The sequence below is a fragment of the Lissotriton vulgaris genome, chromosome 5 (genome assembly GCF_964263255.1).
Source record: "Lissotriton vulgaris chromosome 5, aLisVul1.2, whole genome shotgun sequence".
Classification (NCBI taxonomy): Eukaryota; Metazoa; Chordata; class Amphibia; order Caudata; family Salamandridae; genus Lissotriton; species Lissotriton vulgaris.
Window position 1 is genome coordinate 966,468,294 of NC_141693.1, and position 19,167 is coordinate 966,487,460.

Sequence of the window (19,167 nt, forward strand, 5' to 3'; positions counted from 1 at the left end):
CCTACTAGGCATGCCCTTTTATCATATTCAAAGTTCCAGCCTTTACATATCTCTGTGTTTTATTTGACGCCAAATTAAATTGGAATAAACTGAGGTTAGAGAAGTTATTGGATATGAAGGAAGGTATGGGAGCCATTGCATACTATGCACAGAAATTAGGTACATGGTCGCCTGAGGTGATTTTAAAATTATATCAATCAATCTGTATCTCTAAGGCCTTTTATGGGAGTGAGATCTGGGGTTACAAGGCAATGGTTGAACTACAGATGATGTACAAAAAACAGGAGGGGGGAGGTAGAGAAAATAAGAAGGATTCTTACTCCACAGATGCACTTGTATAAACAAAAGGAATCCAACTTAAGGTATAAGGGAAGAGTTCATCACAGTGGTGTGGGAGCACTTAGTGTTTTGTAAAATACCCCTCACACACCAAAAGGCACCTTGGTGTCATGCTTCATCATAGGAGTCTTCGCACCCCTCTAAAGGAATGCGGCGTGCTACGACCTACGATTACGCGGGAGCTCTTTTTTGGTTTAGACTATGTGTGGTGCATGTGGTGCATGTGGGATATTTTATGTGAGTGGTGGGACGTGGTGAAAAATTAAAAAGTACCTGGCTCGTGGGTATATATATGAAAAAATGTATTCCTAACCCCGGCTGATACTGTTAAAAGAAGTGCAGTGTGATGTGGATTCTGTCGTGTTAATGGACAGTACCTCATGTGTGCATCGACATGTTTCGGAGACAGAGCTCCTTCTTCAGGACGGGGGCACAACTTCCCCACCTTACTCACGTTTCACTAGTATTATTACAAAAATTGCATTGATGTTAAAAACAAAAAGTGAAAAAGACAAATGTCTATGCGTATAGTGATAAAGGCTACAATGTGCCTACAGCGGTATTACTCAGGTGCAATGCCTGAGAAAAGAAAAAGAACAAAATGTAATGGTTACCCATGTACCGGGTAGTTCAGACAGGTGCAATCACCTGGAACCAAACCATGCGCTTTTATAAGCCCTGTAAAGGAAAGACACTGACAAAACACACGGCATAGAAACATAAATACTCTAGTAATGTAATGGAAGCTTTTGTCATACTTGTCAAGTATTGCTTGCTTGCTTCATGAGCATTCGGAACGTCTGGGGGATGATTGCTAATATGTAAACTAAGTAAGAAACATTGCAGGTATTAGTATGGTTCCTTACTTGCTTTCTAGGTCTTAGAAATGCTTGTTTGAACACTTCATACTCACGAACTCGGGATGAGTTGTCCTCCGTCTTACCCCACACACTGCTCCGCCGAAGTGAGGTTAGCTCAGGGCGATCGGTATTTATACCCTGTTCTCTGTTAATTGTTTGCCTCGTCAGCAGAACAACGGAAGTAGGTAAATGCCCAAAGTAGGGTTTTCCGCCTTTAATTGAGCCCAAATGGTGTTAATTGAATCATTGCAAGCCCTTGTATGGGACGTCCGATCGGACTCAGTAAGTATTTCGGCCCCGTTTGATGGTGTGAGAGCTGTGCGCCTGCGTACTGCTCTACTGCTTATTGGTGCGTTATCAGTATGGGGCATGCGCGTAGGTGTACATGCTGTCACCTGCGCATGCATGTAGTTCTGAAAATATAACCTGGAGAATGGAGACTCGTAAGTATTCGGCCCCGTTTGTTGGTGTGAGAGCTGTGCGCCTGCGTACTGCTCTACCGCTTCTTGGTGCGTTATCAGTATGGCGCATGCGCGTAGGTGTACATGATGTCACCCGCGCCTGCGTGTAGTTCCGAAAATATAACCTGGAGAGTGGAGACTCGTCTCGAGATTAAATGAATGATGTGGGCAGACATACTCCTGAAAATTGAGAAAAAAGTCATCATGTACAAATGTACTTGTGAATCAAACACTAGGGCACATTGTTGGGTAGAAATGATGTCATAATGCCCAGGATACTAATGCCCAGCAGAGTGGATTGCAGTACTGATTAGCCCCTATCAAAGTACTTTCTAATGTTGGGGCATACGTTTGTTAATCAATCTACGTTTTGGCTATATGTAAGATGAGGGGCATTGTGAGACCAGTTAGTGGGACAGCTGTCCCCAGGGAACATCCTCGTTCAGACCCGTAATGTGGGTGCCCAGACGGAACACCCACCTTTGTTCTTTGTGAAAAAGGCCGACATCTGATGGCAGTTGTTCAGTTACTGTCCAACTTAAATCATTGACGCAGTGTTGAGCATTGAGGTAGTGTGTTGCCATCTTTTTGTGCTCTTTTTGCAACGTACATTGCTTTTATGCTCTTTCATGCGTGTTTTGACTGCCCTAGTGGTCATGCCCACATACTCTAAGCCAAACGGACACGTGATAAGGTAAACTACGTTTTTGGTACTGCAGTTCATCACTTTGCGCTGTTCCCATGTGGTGCCATTCCTAAAAGTTAATGTGGTGCTCTTTTTTGTTAAATGCAAAAAACACAGTTGATGGACAGAATGCAGAACAATGTCTTACATTCACCCCAGTACAAAGATCTGGGCCTAAATCCATCGTTTTTTTGCACTCCACACCACCCTAAGTCAGACAATGGCTATATGCAAATCAGCCTTGACCCTGTGCCTCATGGGAACAGTCCAGCCCGAACTACCAAGCCATGTCTTTCCTAGACCGGAATCAAGCATCCAAGGACCGGTTTCTGGCTATCAGCCTTCTTCAGCCTGGTTAGCTTGACTCCAGTGATGTGGAGAGCCTGGGACTCACGTCTGAGCATACCCAGCCCACTCGGGGTGAAAATTGCAAAAAACACAGTTGGTGGACAGAATGCAGAACAATGTCTTACATTCACCCCAGTACAAAGATCTGGGCCTAAATCCATCGTTTTTTTGCACTCCACACCACCTTAGGTCAGACAATGGCTATATGCAAATCAGCCTTGACCCTGTGCCTCATGGGAACAGTCCATCCCGAACTACCAAGCCATGTCTTTCCTAGACCGGAATCAAGCATCCAAGGACCGGTTTCTGGCTATCAGCATTCTTCAGCCTGGATAGCTTGACTCCAGTGATGTGGAGAGCCTGGGACTCACGTCTGAGCATACCCAGCCCACTCGGGGTGAAAATTGCAAAAAACACAGTTGATGGACAGAATGCAGAACAATGTCTTACATTCACCCCAGTACAAAGATCTGGGCCTAAATCCATCGTTTTTTGCACTCCACACCACCCTAGGGCAGACAATGGCTATATGCAAATCAGCCTTGACCCTGTGCCTCATGGGAACAGTCCAGCCCGAACTACCAAGCCATGTCTTTCCTAGACTGGAATCAAGCATCCAAGGACCGGTTTCTGGCTATCAGCCTTCTTCAGCCTGGATTGCTTGACTCATGAGGCCGGCCACACACTGGACGGCATTTTCACCAATATACAAGGCATCACCGTCCAGGACATCCTACCATTAACCTGGTCCGATCACTTCGTCATTCTCTGCGCCCTTCCCGTCACAGACGTACTGCTAATTAAACAGGCCTATTTGAGTCATGAGCCGTTTAAGGTATGGAAGGACATAGACAACGAAGCTCTTAATAACTTGCTGCTCATGTCCCGCCCGACCATATCCATGGATCCAAACTTAGCCACCAAACAACTCTCAGACTGGATAGGAAATGCGATGAAGCTAGTAGTTCCAGTTAAGACCATCTCCAGGAACAGAAAGGTGCCCTCCGCCCCATGGTTCACAGAAGAACTCAGGAGACATAAGCAAGAATGTCGTAAGCAGGAAAGATACTGGCGCAAGTCCTACGACCAAGTCAGTAAAATACGCTACAAGGATACACAGCTTATCTATAAAAAACTGATTATAGAGACCAAAAAGAAGTATTTTGCAGAGCAAATCAACTCTGCCAAAAACTCGAGCAAACAGCTATTTGAAGTAGTGAAACAGCTGGCCGGGAATTTTACAGACACAGCACCTACTCCATCGCAGGCTCTCTGTGACTCCTTAGCTAACTTCTTCTTCACCAAAGTTAACGACATTTATTCTGAGTTCGCCACGAACAATATAGCCTCCCCAATACTACAAATTAACTCTCCCACCTGCTCACTAGGCCAATTCAAAGAATTAGCGGAGGAACAAATTAGGGATGTCATGGTGTCTATCAAAACAGGATCGGCTTTAGACCCATGTCCTCCCAGGGTCTATCTGCCGGTGATTGACACTATCAGCAATGCGATAACACAAGTCTGTGATGTAATCCTTAGGTCCGGGACACACCCTGACATGCTAAAAAATACCCTATTAAAACCACTCCTCAAAAAACCTTCCTTAGATAAGGAGTTACTGAAGAACTACAGACCTATAGCCAGTTTGCCATTTCTAGCCAAAGTGCTCGAAAAGGCAATGAATACGCAGCTGGCAGACTACCTTGAGCAAAATAAACTGCTGGATGACACGCAGTATGGGCTTCGAAAGCTCCACGGTATGGAGACGGCCCTCATTAAAGCTGCGGACGATATTAGAACAATTAAAGATCATGGAGGGACAGCCATCCTCATAATGCTGGACTTATCGGCGGCCTTCGACACGGTCAATCATTCCATTCTGATTGACCGTGTCGTAGGCCTGGGCATCCGAGCCAGTGCTAGGGATCTGTTAACATCATTTCTGTCTAACAGAACACAGGCAGTTACGCTGGGATCCTTTAAATCGCCAGAGCTTACCTTACCTTGTGGAGTGCCCCAAGGCTCATCGCTAAGTCCAACACTGTTTAACATATATGTGTTGGACTTGGCGAGAGTTATGAAAACCTACCAGATGAGCCTAACCTCCTATGCTGACGATACCCAGCTGGTGCTCGCTATCAACAATGATGGGGATCAGGTAGCAGCACGATTTCAAGAAGGTGTGCTGGCTATTAAAGACTGGATGCGGGCTAACTGTTTAAGGTTGAACTCCGAGAAAACGGAGGTAGTCATTTTCAGGAAGATTGCCCCACCATGGTCCCCCAGGTGGTGGCCTCCATCTTTAGGAGCCTTACCATCCCCCTCCACCAGGGTCAGAAATCTGGGCATAGTTTTTGACGACATGCTCAATTTTGTAGCACATGCCAATCAGACAGTGGCAAATGCTCACCACAAACTCAGAATCATCAGGAAAATCATTCCTTTTCTTTCGGAGAGTGCGGGAAAAACAGTGGTAAGTACACTGGTGCTCTCAGCTCTCGATTATTGCAACGGCCTATTTGCTAACGCACAATCCCAGATAATCTCTAAGCTGCAAATGATCCAAAATGCGGCAGCAAGATTACTTTCTAAAAATCTAAAATTCAAATCAGTCATTCAAGTAATCAAAAGTTACCACTGGCTTTCAATAAAAAATCGTATCAAATTCAAGACTTGTTATTAACATTAATACAATTTTTGTAATAATACTAGTGAAACGTGAGTAAGGTGGGGAAGTTGTGCCCCCGTCCTGAAGATGGAGCTCTGTCTCCGAAACATGTCGACGCACACACGAGGTACTGTTCATTAACACGACAGAATCCACCTCACACTGCACTTCTTTTAACAGTATCAGCCGTGGTTAGGAATACATTTTTTCAGATATATACCCACGAGCCAGGTACTTTTTAATTTTTCACCACGTCCCACCACTCACATAAAATATCCTACATGCACCACATGCACCACACATAGTCTAAACCAAAAAAGTGCTCCCGCGTAATCGTAGGTCGTAGCACGCCGCATTCCATTAGAAGTGTGCAAAGGCCCCTATGATGAAGCATGACACCAAAGGGCCTTTTGGTATGTGAGGGGTATTTTACAAAACACTAAGTGTTCCCACACCACTGTGGTGAACACTTCTCTTATACCTTAAGTTGGATTCCTTTTCTTTATACATGAACTACGGATAACGCATAATACATTTTTCACACGGTTGTTAAAAGGCCCACGGGTACTCCTGCATACTCGGCTCACAAACAAATCTGGGTAATGCATATTGCTGACTTATTTGCAGTCAAACCCCTGCTTTGCTGGGTGAATATTTGGTCCAATGAGGAGGCCTCCTTTACTCAAGCTGTAATTTTGGATTGCCTCTCACTGACTCATGCCGTCAAAATCCCCTGGCTAAGATACATCAAGGAAACACTTTGTGCCCTAGGAAGAACAGACCTTTTTTTATAAATTATAGAACAGTGAAGAAAGAGGATAAAAGACTAATTAATTAACTATTCGCTAAGAAAACTAGTGCTAAGCGAGAAGGAAAGGAACTGACTAAGTCGACAGAGCACTCACCTTAGCTAAATCAGTGTTGGGAATAGAGCATTACCTCACTATTTTAACTAGCGCTCATGATCGTTTTTTAATTACCATTTTTAGATTTAACATGTTTCATCATTTAATGGCCTCTCCTCTTGGCTTTGTAGCATGAGCAGAGGATAGAGGGCACTGTGGCTGCGACAATAGGTCTCCACAGGATACTTTTCACTTTTTTAATGCAAATATTTTACGTATTCCAGGTGACTGTATTTTAAACCTTATTTAAAAGAAATGGGCTTTTGACAGGCTCAAATTGCACTTTTGCACATGCAACTTCTGAAGAATGAACGCACTTTAATTGTGTTTATGCACTTTCTAAGAGCAATGATAAGATCTATGAAATCCTGATATGATTGAGACAGAGAAGGGTATTTGTGAACGGTTCTAATCTGACATAGTACTTTGGGAATTAGTTAGCACTTACAGTTGAGTACAAGTAAGTGGTCTTTTAGGTTGAGAGTATATTGTCCAATGTTATTTTAGAATTGTCTAGTATAATGAAATACGTTTTCTTTTAAAGAACTTGCTACTTTTTTAATGTATTGTATCTTTTATGGCTGTGTTCATTTCCGAATAAAGATTGTTATAGTTAGGCTGAAAGTGGTCTGGAGTAGCTTATGTTCTCAACCAGATGGGACCTGGCTTTGCAGTTTGGTTTGGACTGTTCCTAATATGGAGCAGGTCTAAGGCTGATCTACATAAAGTACCTACTCTGAAATAGCAGAGTGGGTGGAAAGGATGGACTGGAATATAGGCCCAAGCCCTTAGCAGTGGCTGTGACTACTTGTGAACAGTTCACTCACCAACATTGTATTTTCCTCAGTGTGCCTATTGACACCCTAGGTGTGACAGGCATGCTCATACATTGGTCTCATGCTCACTATGCCACCGGTTTCAAGCTGCACTCCTCTATTGAGGTCTGAGTAGGCTGAAACTAGTGTAGGTTGGTGTGGGTTCCCTTCCAGAAGGAATGTGACTTAGCAATTTGAGCTGGACTGTTCCTATTGTAGCAGAGGCAAGGTTGTTCTCCATATAGCTCATCTCTGTCTGAAGCTGTAGAGTGGGCAAACAGTAGTGGACTGTCATATGACCTCAAGTGATTACAAGTGGCTTAGCTTATTTGCAAGTATTCCACCCATTGTATTATCCTCAGTGCAACACCCTAAGCGTGACGTTTATTCCAAGCCATAGGAGTTCTCACAATTAGAATTGGGCCTGCCCTATCTGGAGAACCAAGTGAGAATTACCCCCTTGCTCTTGTGTCTTAAAATGTGTGCTGCACCTGAGACCAGTTTTTCCCACTTTCATACTAGAGGACTGCCTCTGGTTAGATAATATGACCTGTATTCCATGGCTTGCTTATCTTAAGCAAGCCTTCCAGGATCTTGGTAAAATTAACCTTTTTAATACACTTGGCATTATTGATGTTTATGCTAAGGGGGTGGTAAAGTCCATGTTTTTTAAATCCCAAAATGTACGACAATAGAAAGAGCCTTAGGAATGGATTCTGCTCTTCGATATGTGCCGATCTTGACCTCTGAAGAGCTCTAATCATATCTATCATGGGTAGGCAATCCAAAGTACAGATTCTATCTTATGCTCTGGAGACTTAGCAGCATACTTACAACTAAAGTGTGAAGTGTATCCAAAAGCCAAGAAGGCTAACGCCATGCTCCGTCACTTTAGAAACGCAGTGCTGCACCATATTTACAACAATGCAGTGCAGCCCTGAATGTCTCCCTGCAATGGTGCTAAATTTTGGGGCCTATCACCAACGCAGGCACACTTGCACCATATTGCAAGGGTGCCTGCATTGTGGGAATTAATGTTTATGTGAAGGAAGGTGTCCCCTCCTTCACATAAACAATCATAAATGGAGATTTGTAACTTCTATGTTTGCAGGCTTTGTGCAGCACTCGTGGAAGTTGCAACCCGTCATTTTTAAAATGATTGTTTATGTGCAGGAAGGAACACCTTCCTGCACATAAACAATCATACAGAGCTTTTTGCTGTATCTATGTGTGCTGTACAGTTCTTTGTTGAGTGTCTTCACTAAATATTGCATTCCTAGCTCAATTATAGTCAGAGAGCCCTAAGAAGTTGTGAAAACAGGTAAGCTGCTGCCAGACCTGCCTCCCTTTACCTAAACCCCGTTTTATCTTAAAATAATATCCTTTTTACAGATAATGGCCCCATGAAAAAGACGCTGACAATTGCGTGTCAATTAACACGAAGTATCGGCGGTTTCCGCGAATCCACCGCCAGGTATGTACCGTGGTCAGGGCAAGCGCAAACATGACAGAATCCGTTTTTTTAAAAATAGGATTATTTTCCTTAAAACGATCCTGCATTGTTTTCAAATTTAGATGTCGGCAAAACCGGCGGCCCAATGTTGTAAGGAATACCTAAAACAGGCTGAATAACCAGGAAGTGATTAGTGAGCACTCAACTAAAGAACGTACAGGTATGCTTTTACCAGTGTAATTGTGCTAGGAATGCAAAATTTTGTGAAGACACTCAACAAATAACTTGTTAATTACAGGATAAGAAAAACAACCCAAGAAAAAGAAAATAAAAGGTGCGAGCACACGCAATAAGAGGACTGCCTGTGTAAGAGACACCAAAGGCAGGTACGTCCAAGAAAATGCATTGGCATCTGTTACACCTAGCTGCTAGCCCCTACATAGAGTGACGATACCTCACACTTTCAATGTAGGTAGCAGAATAGAAGGACACCCTTCCCTCATAGAAAAGAAAGCGAATCTGTGGATCAACTGTTGCTGGAAAACAGGTATAACCATAAAGAGCTAAGCATAGATATGGGACACTATTAGGAAGAGTAGTTAATTAAAACAATGTTGTCTTTATATACATCCTACAGACAAGTTAAGAACAGAGCCCTAATGAGAACCCGAAAATTGACGTGAGAGGGTTCGAAACGAGTCAGCACATTGAGAAGCAATTGACTTGGAAGTCCTTTAGACTAATTAATTCATGTGTGGCCTTATAGAGCGATTTGTTGCTTAGAGTATTTTTTACTTTTTCCCTTGCATTAAGTTGTTATGGATAGTAAATGAACTTGGTGTCAAGATAGGGCACCCCACAATAATTGATGTCTGTTGATGAAATTGTCTCTATGTGATGAATTCTATCTCTATATATTGTTTAATGTTGTAGAATATATATGTTGTTTTGTACAAATTGTAAATATGTATGTATAGTGTTTTTTCTTAGTTGAAACAATACAGAAACATTTAAAAATAATGAAATAAAATAGGTATGAACAAAGTATACCTTACAAACTCCAATTGATATTGGTTTGCAGTTCTTAAATGTGAGACATGAAAGAAATGTGCAGCGGGTAATTCTTTGTATAAGTAAGGTTGCTGAAGTGCCACATGAGTGCAATCAATTGCACCTACCACACATAGAAGGGGAAAAGAGGTAGAAATCTCTAGCAACCCTTTGCCTTCCTGCCAGTGTATGTGGCATACATATATAGAGATGCACTCTCCTATGAAAGCAGCTTGGAAAATGATGCAAGCTTCTGGAGTACCTTGCCTGAGAAATGCCCACAATGTCCCTGAACAACCTCTGGAATGACCCATTAGCAAAGATACGTAGAGCTGCTATTATCTTGACATAGGCTGGGATGGTGTAATTGTGGAAGACATTACAAGACAGATAGATAATTATTAAATGTGCAACTGTAGAAGAGATGTTGTGACAAATATGCTTGTGATGTTTTTGTTGCAACTTAAAGGGTCATATGAATAGGTATATGGTATTGTGTCTTACTTGTTATGTCTACACTGCTGTAGAGGTGTGTGTTGCCTATCACAATTACCCATCAAATACAATCTATTATAGTTAACTGGTCCTACTCCCATCACATTTGTTCAACAGTTTTGCTTTTTCACCTCCAATTAACAAGTGTCCATCACTCACTGTGTAATCCAATGTTTAGTAATATGTTGTGAAACTATACTGTTCTCTACATGCACATGTCCTATACATACACATATGTAACAGCCCAGTGCCCACACATAGCTGTTTTCAATTTGAAGTGAGGCATTTTGAACTATGTTGGTGTTCTACTAGCTCTTGTATATTCATGATGTGGGAACCTAGTCATATGTGTTGCAGCATATATCAATGTCTGACCTGTTATTTCACGGTGCTCTAGTCTGCCAGAGAGCGTAACCTTTGCAGGCATAATACTACTTGTAAGTCCCTTTGTGAATATTGAGAAAGTTTGATTTTTGATCTAAGTTAGACTTTTGGACTAACTTTACCTGCCTTCAATGTCTCCCAAATCATTGAATTATCACCCCATCCAAAATGTCCTGTTATATTCACTGATTGCCCATTGAAAAAATAGATTTAAAACCATATCCATCAAGACATAATTATTTGACCTCCATCAAATGGTCTATAAGTACTTTCCTGCCCTTTTACACCTTGCTGAATGTGTAATGTTGCTGTTTGTTAATGATGATCCTCATCACAAGTGGCACAGTAAATAATTGTGGTAAATCCACACCCGGTGTTACCATTACCACACTGTACCTTTTAAGGACCATGATGAGTTTGCTGGTGCAGAGGGGATGGGCCCTTTTTTTTATCCCCCTGCAACTGACCTTTTTAGGGTGTTTGAGGAATATTTGTTAACAATTCAGTTCCAATTCACAATTACAGTGCAACCCATTTGGTCACATGGTACAGCTCATAGTCGATAGAGTTAAGTATGGATTTATTTCAAATTCAAAGCCAAAGTACTATAAATAAGCCTCAGAAACATTGCACAGCAATACAAAATTATCAAGGGGAACCCTAATGGAAAAGCTGAGGACTTTGGTAGCAACAGTGCTAATTATAAGAAAGACAATCTTTTGTGGAGCTTCAATGTTTTAGTCCTCCTGCCTATAATGAAACAAGAATTCTAATTTCTCTAGATAACCTTCTCTAAAGATTACTAGATTAAATACCAACTACTTCCTAAATAATAGAAAAGTGTCAGCTTAGGTGAACTTCAGTAAAAAAAATTCTAAAGCAAAAGTATCACATAGCATAAAGCCACGATACTTTCAGTAGAAGAGCTCTAAAGCAAAAGTATCACATAGCATAAAGCCACGATAATGAGAATAGCGTGTAGAGGTCTGTACCTCTCCTAGTCTGAGAGGAATCTGAACCAAGCCGAAGAGCATTCACTAGTTATACCCATAAAATACCCTGCTAAATCAGTATCAGAGGTTCAATTTGTGACCACCTTTAAACAGTGCTCTTTTGGCAAACACACTTGTAACTCTTCGTCTTTGAGTCACATATTAGAAGCAACCTTGGATTCCATCTCCTCTTTTTGCACGCAAAGTAGTCCTCCCTTCTGCTCTTTAATGTTTATCACCCTCAACTCCCACCACACTTTCCTATCTTTTTAACACAGTTGACCTTTCTCCATTCATTAGGTCATTATACAAGGCACCTGAAGAAGAAAGAAAAATACTGCATTCAAAGAAACATGTATGTTGAAGATTAAACATTGTGAAACCCAAATGCTTAAGCCCTTTGGTCAAGTTAGCAAAGCTAAGACTTCAATATGTTGTACCTGCATGGAGGAAAATACATAGACTGGCACTTTATAAGTGTAAAATGCAATTCTGATGGATACATGTTCCGTTATACAGTGAAAGCAGGATACCGTGAGTAAATACATCAATATATGAAGGTTAATCAATATTATTGAAACACACACATGTGAATATACAATAAGAACTGCAATTTGTTGTTACTGTAAGAAAACTTTTCGTGTACACTCACACTTATATAAATGTAGAGATTACATAGCAAATGTACTTTCTATATGGCTTTAAGCCCACTTCACTTCAATAGTCACATCATACCACATGAATACACAAGGCCCTTAATATACTTACATGTGGCCTAACCAAAAATAATAAGGGTGTAGCCAAAATTATGTTGCTCCAGTCCCCCCTCTGATGGTGTATTGTGCCATCAAAAATAATGATCTGATCTTATCAGACGGACCATCTAAAACCATGAGGTTTTCAGCATCTTTCATCTTGAATCCTCCAGACATTTCGTATCATCATAGTATCTACTCTGAATAGGAATAGCACACATAGAGCAATTGTCAAAAAAGGTGCATAATAGCGCCCAAAATTCTACTTCCAGGTTTCCAAACCACCTGCCTACAACAGACAATCCATTCCCAATGGCTTCCCAAGTTCCTGTTGCTACCAACCCTTCTAAATCCTTCCTATATATTCCAACTATATTTATCTAAATCTTGACTTTCATCTCGTATATAAGTACAGCATTGATGAACTTTGAGCATTTATCAGACTACACTCTCTTTTCCAAGTAAAAGGTGTAGCACAAGTCTACTAGGCAAAACAATGGACCTTATCGCAATCATCTCAGTATTTCCACGCAACAAAGAATTTTCAGTACTAGGAGCTAACTTGTCCATTGTAGTAGATAGCTTTCAAATCTTAAAATCATTCAAAATCACATCCAGGGATGGGATGATCGGACCAAAGTTATCATCCACCACTTCAGCTACACTAACACTTCATTTAGTTATGTGTTTCTTGTCCCAAGCTGGATCATTAAAGTGTTCTAAATGTAAATCTTTAGGAAAACTATACCAAGAAAGCATGTACTATGCCATCTATAAGGTAATACGCATATTGTCCACATATATCCACATACACTCCAGGAATCAGATGATCTTGTCCCTCTAGATAAAGATGATTCTTTCCTCTTGTGCTAATAATATGCTCACAATCACTCTCTCCCAAAATTATTGGATCAATAAAACTCTGGTTAACATGTATGCATAACTTCCTTTTATGCTACAAATCTAATGTGAGAGTTCATAAATTTTGCTTCCCTTCAATTAATGTTTAATCTCCTCAGCACTCCTTCCAAGTTGTATATGTAGCTCTGCATCATCTCCGAATCTAGCCTCTAATTCTCTTCTCCTGTCTTATACCACATTCAAAAACTTCTTTTCCACATCTAACATTGAACAAGTCAAATCGTGCCTTTGAGCGTAAGCAGTGTCTAATGACATGCCAAATACTTAGCTACAATCTCAGCACATTTGAAAATAAGGTTTTTTATTCAAATATTTGAGCATATGGATTTCTGACAGCACTAAATCAAATTTTAAAATATAATATTGGAAACTACCCTGTCTGTAAAATATACTCATCAAAAGCCTACATGTAATTCCATAAATCAAAGAAATATGATGGGAAGTAATGCCTTCAGCTACAGAGGCAAGCAACTGCTAGCACATATAATCTCTCACATTCATCATATCAATATATTCATACAATAATCTAAAATATACGTTAAAAGAATAATTTCCTCTTTATATGTCTGAGTGAAACATCTTAGATCCCCACAACTGTATTTTATTATCAGCAGGATGTAATGTAGTTAAGGCAACAGTAAATCTAATTTCTCCTGGTCTGTATGTAGCTGGACATAATCCTATAACCATTGTGATTAATACCATAACTACAACTAATAATGTGCCTTTTATGATGTACATCTTACGTAATTAATGTTTGTATTGATATTGGCTTCCATTTCTCTGATGGCAGAGTTTAAACCTTTGAGTGGAACTTATCAGCTACGGAATCTCTTCTGTCGGTTTTCACCTGTGAAAACAGAAAAAGCAAGTTCAATTGATAAGTAGCAGGCTAAATACAAAGTCTTTATGACTCTTCTTTCTTTTCTTCAAAGTCTAGTTTATGCCTCTCATTACAAAAGGTTCCAATTCACTGACACTCAGTTCAAAAATAAAGTGTTACAGTTCATCGACTAACATAGGGAACTCATTTGCATTCATGAAAAGAAATTCAGCCACATTCAGAATAAGATTTCTCAAAGCACTTATTCTCACTAAAAGAGGAAGTTCAAACGTACGCTCGTACTGAAGATCAAGATCCTCAGTTTCAGTTGAATTCTCAGAATAATTCCAGATTTCCCACAACTCGTTCTCTCAGTCATTTGCAAGGAAATATGTCCATTCTGGAGAAGAGTACCTCTGACAAGGCACACAAGTCACTCTTGCTCTCTTCTACCTTCTGAGGGTATTTTCCTCTCCTTCTATGTCCCTCAGATCAGAGCTTTCAGTATATTCAGGAATAACAGCAAGGTCACCGTCTCCTTACAGGATCAGTCTCTCCCTCTCTTGTCTTGGTGAGTTTTTGCCAACTCCCACTCGTGACTGAACAGCACTAGTCCCTTTGTCAGGTTCCAACTTTTGTTCTGTCACAGCAACAGAACTAGTTTATTCTCCAGCTTCAGCAACCGCTTCTTCAGGATCCACCTCATACCGATCAAGTGGTGTCTCAAATTCTTCTTGGTCCCCAACAGCTTTATCAACCGGCTCCCATGGTCTCTCAGACCACAACCAGTACTTCTGGGAAATGGTATGTTATATCATGAAGGGGATATAAAACTTGGCAAGTGTGAGCAGCATATACCCAGTTGGGGAGACCTCTGCACTTCACAGCAGTCATGGTGATCAGAATCACATGATACAGACCCCCCAACAGGGCTCTCAAGAGCTTTTCCTCATGTGTTTCTTGACCAGGACCCAGTCACCAGGACTGAGGTCATGGCACTGCTCCTGATGAGGCGTGGCCGTAACTGCTCCAACCTGATGAGACACAGAACACACCACATCAGGTATTCGTATGTAATATTCAAGTGTTAGATCATCAATAATGTTCACAAGCGCATTTCCAAGCACCGCTGGTAGTCTCATTGCCCTGCCCGTGATGATCTCATGGGGGGAAATCCTGTCATTCGATCAGGTATGCTGCAGAGACTCATCAACACAACCAGCAAAGCATCAGGCCATTTCAATGACATGGAAGCAAACACACTTTGACAAGAGTTGATTTGAAAGTCCCATTAACCTGCTCCATCAGACTCAAAGCCTCAGGTCTGTAACTACAATGCAGTCTTTGTTCCATTTGCAAAGCAGCGCACAGCATCCTCAAGATTTCATTATTAAAGTAGGTGTCCCGGTCAGATTACAGTAATGTTGAAAAGCCAAGCCTAGGTATTGACTCCCTCAACAGCAACTTTTCAACTGTGAGACTGTTGTTTCTTCATGTAGGGTGTGCCTCATCCCATTGTGAAAAGATGAACCCCACAACCAGCACCTCATTCCATTACACACATGTATCTAAATGAAATCCAATTTTATACTGTTAAAAGGACTGCCTAACCTCCCAATGTGACTCAACGGAACTGGAGTCCTTTTTCCCACATTGTTCTGTTGGCGCACTACTCACCTGTGACACAGCGCTGGGATTAAACCAGGTTTGTCAGACCAACCAAAACATGGCGTCTCTCCTGACATGATAATGTCTTGCCATCTGGAGTAAAAGCCTATTAGACAACACTGGTCGTCCATCTGCGGAAATCCAAATCTCATCCTCATCTCTCTTAACACAACTTGCTTTGACCCAAATCTGCTTCCTCTGACACTTCATCCTGCAACCTCTAAACCTCTTCCAAAGTGTCTTCCTTAGTTAACAAAAGGTTGTAGCTGGTCTTGTTTGTTCGCTCATTTGTATATTTACTGTTAAAATGTAAGCATTGTAAGCACAATATTTAGCAACCTCTTTGGCATACCTATTGGCAACTGTTACATAATCATTGCACTTACAATGTGCTGCACATTTGACAACAGCAACTTGGGAAGCCATCTATAATGCTTCAAAGAGTTGTTGTACTTGCTCCACATTTTGAATAGGTGATCCTGAGGATGTCATAAATCTTCTCTGGGACGACTGTCAGAAGTCGTGAACAACACTAAAGCTGTAAGACAATCTTTGAAAGCAGTCACTGTCTGCTGGTCTGAGACACAGCATTCAGTAGTATAAGCAATCAGTTCAGCCACTTGTGCTGAGTACACATCTGGCAGCCACAAAGCTTCTACTAATCTTGAAACTGTGCAAACTGCATAAACAGCTCCTGAATTTCCTTCATGGTCTGGCAAACACGAGTCATCCACAAACAATGAAAAATTAGATTCAGGCACTGGCTCATCTTGAATGTCTGGTCCTGGCTTGGTGCATAGTTCAGTGACATCGAGACAGTCATGTTCCACCTCATTTTCATTGCTGTCAGGAATAGGCAACAAGGTGGCAGGTTTTAGAACAGAACACCTTTTCAAAGTGATATTTTCAGCTGCTAGTATAATTAGCTCATACCGGGTCAGGTGACTCCCTTTAGAAGTCTCACCCTCGCATTGCGCTTTAGTGTCACCTTACGATTATACACATGAATGGAACTATACGATCTTGAACAGTTGAATAACTGGGGATTTCGAGTTGGTCTCATTCACGGTCTTTCTTGCACGAAAACATTCCCTCCTTTATGTCTTGTCTGAAATAGAAACATGAGATGTGTGCACAAGAATAATCCAAAGAATGTTCCAAATAATGTAACTTTAAACATGCGTACTACTGTTTTCAATTCTTCCCACCGTCGATAACACGGGACAACACTTACGCTCACTAAAATGATGTATTAATAAACATGATCACATTGCTGTGTGACATGTTCACGTAACAGTCACTGGGTGTGCGATATAAAATGAGCAGATTGTTTAGAGAAGGGTATGGGATCGGCTGATCCTTTACACAACTTTCTTTTTTGTAGCAATGAAGAAGTTGTGTGGGTTACTCCCCACGATGAAACTTGTGTTGGCTAGGCATCTTTTCATGTGAAATAAAGCAAATAAGTGAGCATCCAAAGACTTGTTATTGAGAAAGCATGAGTGGACCAGATCATTTTGTGTTGGTTATATGAATTGAACAGGGACTGTTGACACAGAAGAGACATTTACTCTTTTTGATAACAGCGTGTGAATAGAAGGAGCTTTTTGATTGTTTGTTGGATCTGGTAAACAGTCCAACAGGAGGGTTCAGGGTGTGTATTTCCCTGACCTGTTTGCACCTGACGGAATTTAGTCATTACAAATCACGCACACTCAGGAGGTGCCACATCCATAATTAAACATAAAACCACCCACCTGTGAATTTACTGGCTTGGTGCATAGTTCAGTGACATCGAGACAGTCATGTTCCACCTCATTTTCATTGCTGTCAGGGCAGGGTTTAAAACAGAACACCTTTTCAAAGTGATATTTTCAGCCCCTAGTATGATTAGCTCATACCGGGTCAGGCGACTGTTTGTCAGTGGCCGAGAGCGGGCATGCACCAGCAATATAAATACAGAGTAAGGCACATACAATATTAAACAGTGAGCCATGATGATGCCTTCACACCTTTCAATGCTGACACCTGCGGCCGCCACTGCTTTAATGCACCTGGGCAGAGAAAACGCGACTGGATCTAGAGTAGTGAAAAAATATGCTACTGGTCTACAGTAATTACCGTGATTCTGGGTAAGCACTAAGAGAGAGCAGCTGCCCTTCTCACTACAGTAAAGCAAAAACACGTTATTATAATCAGGCACCCCTACTGCCTGGGCACAGCAGAAACTTTCCCTCAACTCTAGGAAGGCAACCAAAAAGTCATTGTCCCAAGAAACCGGATCAGACACGTCCTTGTGCATTAACCTCTATAAAGGCTCGGCCACTAGGGAAAAGTGGCCATCCACAGATGGCAGTAGCCCATCATTCCCAAGAACATCCTGACCTCTTTCCGAGTTGTTTTCGGTTTCATTTGTAAAATTGCTGAGATTCTCTGTTGTGACATCTTTCTGACTTCCTTCTCCAGGTGATGACTAAGATACAGGACTTCTTTCAAGCAGTACCATTCTCAGCCAAGTTGTTTAGCAATGCAATGGTATCAGTCTTGCAGACTTCATGAGTATTAAACACAAGCAAACACATCGTCAATATACTGGACCAGGACAGAACTACAAAGCATGACCAGAGACTTCAGATTCTTTTTACGGTTGGTTGAAAAAAGAAGGACAATTCGTATTACCTTGTGGGACTCGGCATCATGACAAAACACAATTGCTGAGCCAAAACGGAAAGAGGAACTGACTGTACTCATGCAGTGGTAAGGAGAGAAATGCCTGGCACAAATCAATGACAGAAAACTACTCAGCCTCGCATGGAATCTGAAACAGTATTACAGCATGATTCAGTACCATGGGACAGCAAGGAACCACAATATTATTCATATTGGGCAGGTCCTGCACAATGTGGTACTTACTGCTAGGCTTCTGCAGGCCCATAATGGGTAAGTTACATGACTCCCCATAATCTCCTTCAGTATACCTTGTTGGATCATTTACTCAATTACTAGAATTATTCCAGCGATTGTTTCTGGAGACAAATTGCACTGCTGGTTTCTGGTAAATTCTGCATTTGGCCTAATCTGTATCTGAACAGGCTTGAGTCCTTTAATGACTCCAATGTCTTTTCCTGAATAATCCCATACCTCAGCCTTCACTAAAAGCAGTGCTTCATTTGTCATTGTAGGGTACATGATAACAATTGGGTGTGATAAACCATCTTAAAAGGCCATGTCCTCCTCGTGAGTCTAAAACTTCACACCTCTCAGTGTACAATAAACGGCACAATTCAACTTGCACAACAAATCACGCCCTAACAGACTCAAAGTACTTAAATCACAGACCACAAATTGGTGAATATCCTCAAAATTCAATAATCTAACAGGGACTTCCTCAGTGATAGGGTTTCTCATTTGCTGATTATTAACTCTAACAACTTGGAAAGTTCTTCCAGAGAGGGGTAGGTCTGGAACTTCCACTGCTCGCACAGTGGAATGGTTAGCACCAGGATTCAACCAAAAATGATTCAGTGTGGCCATTCACCTCA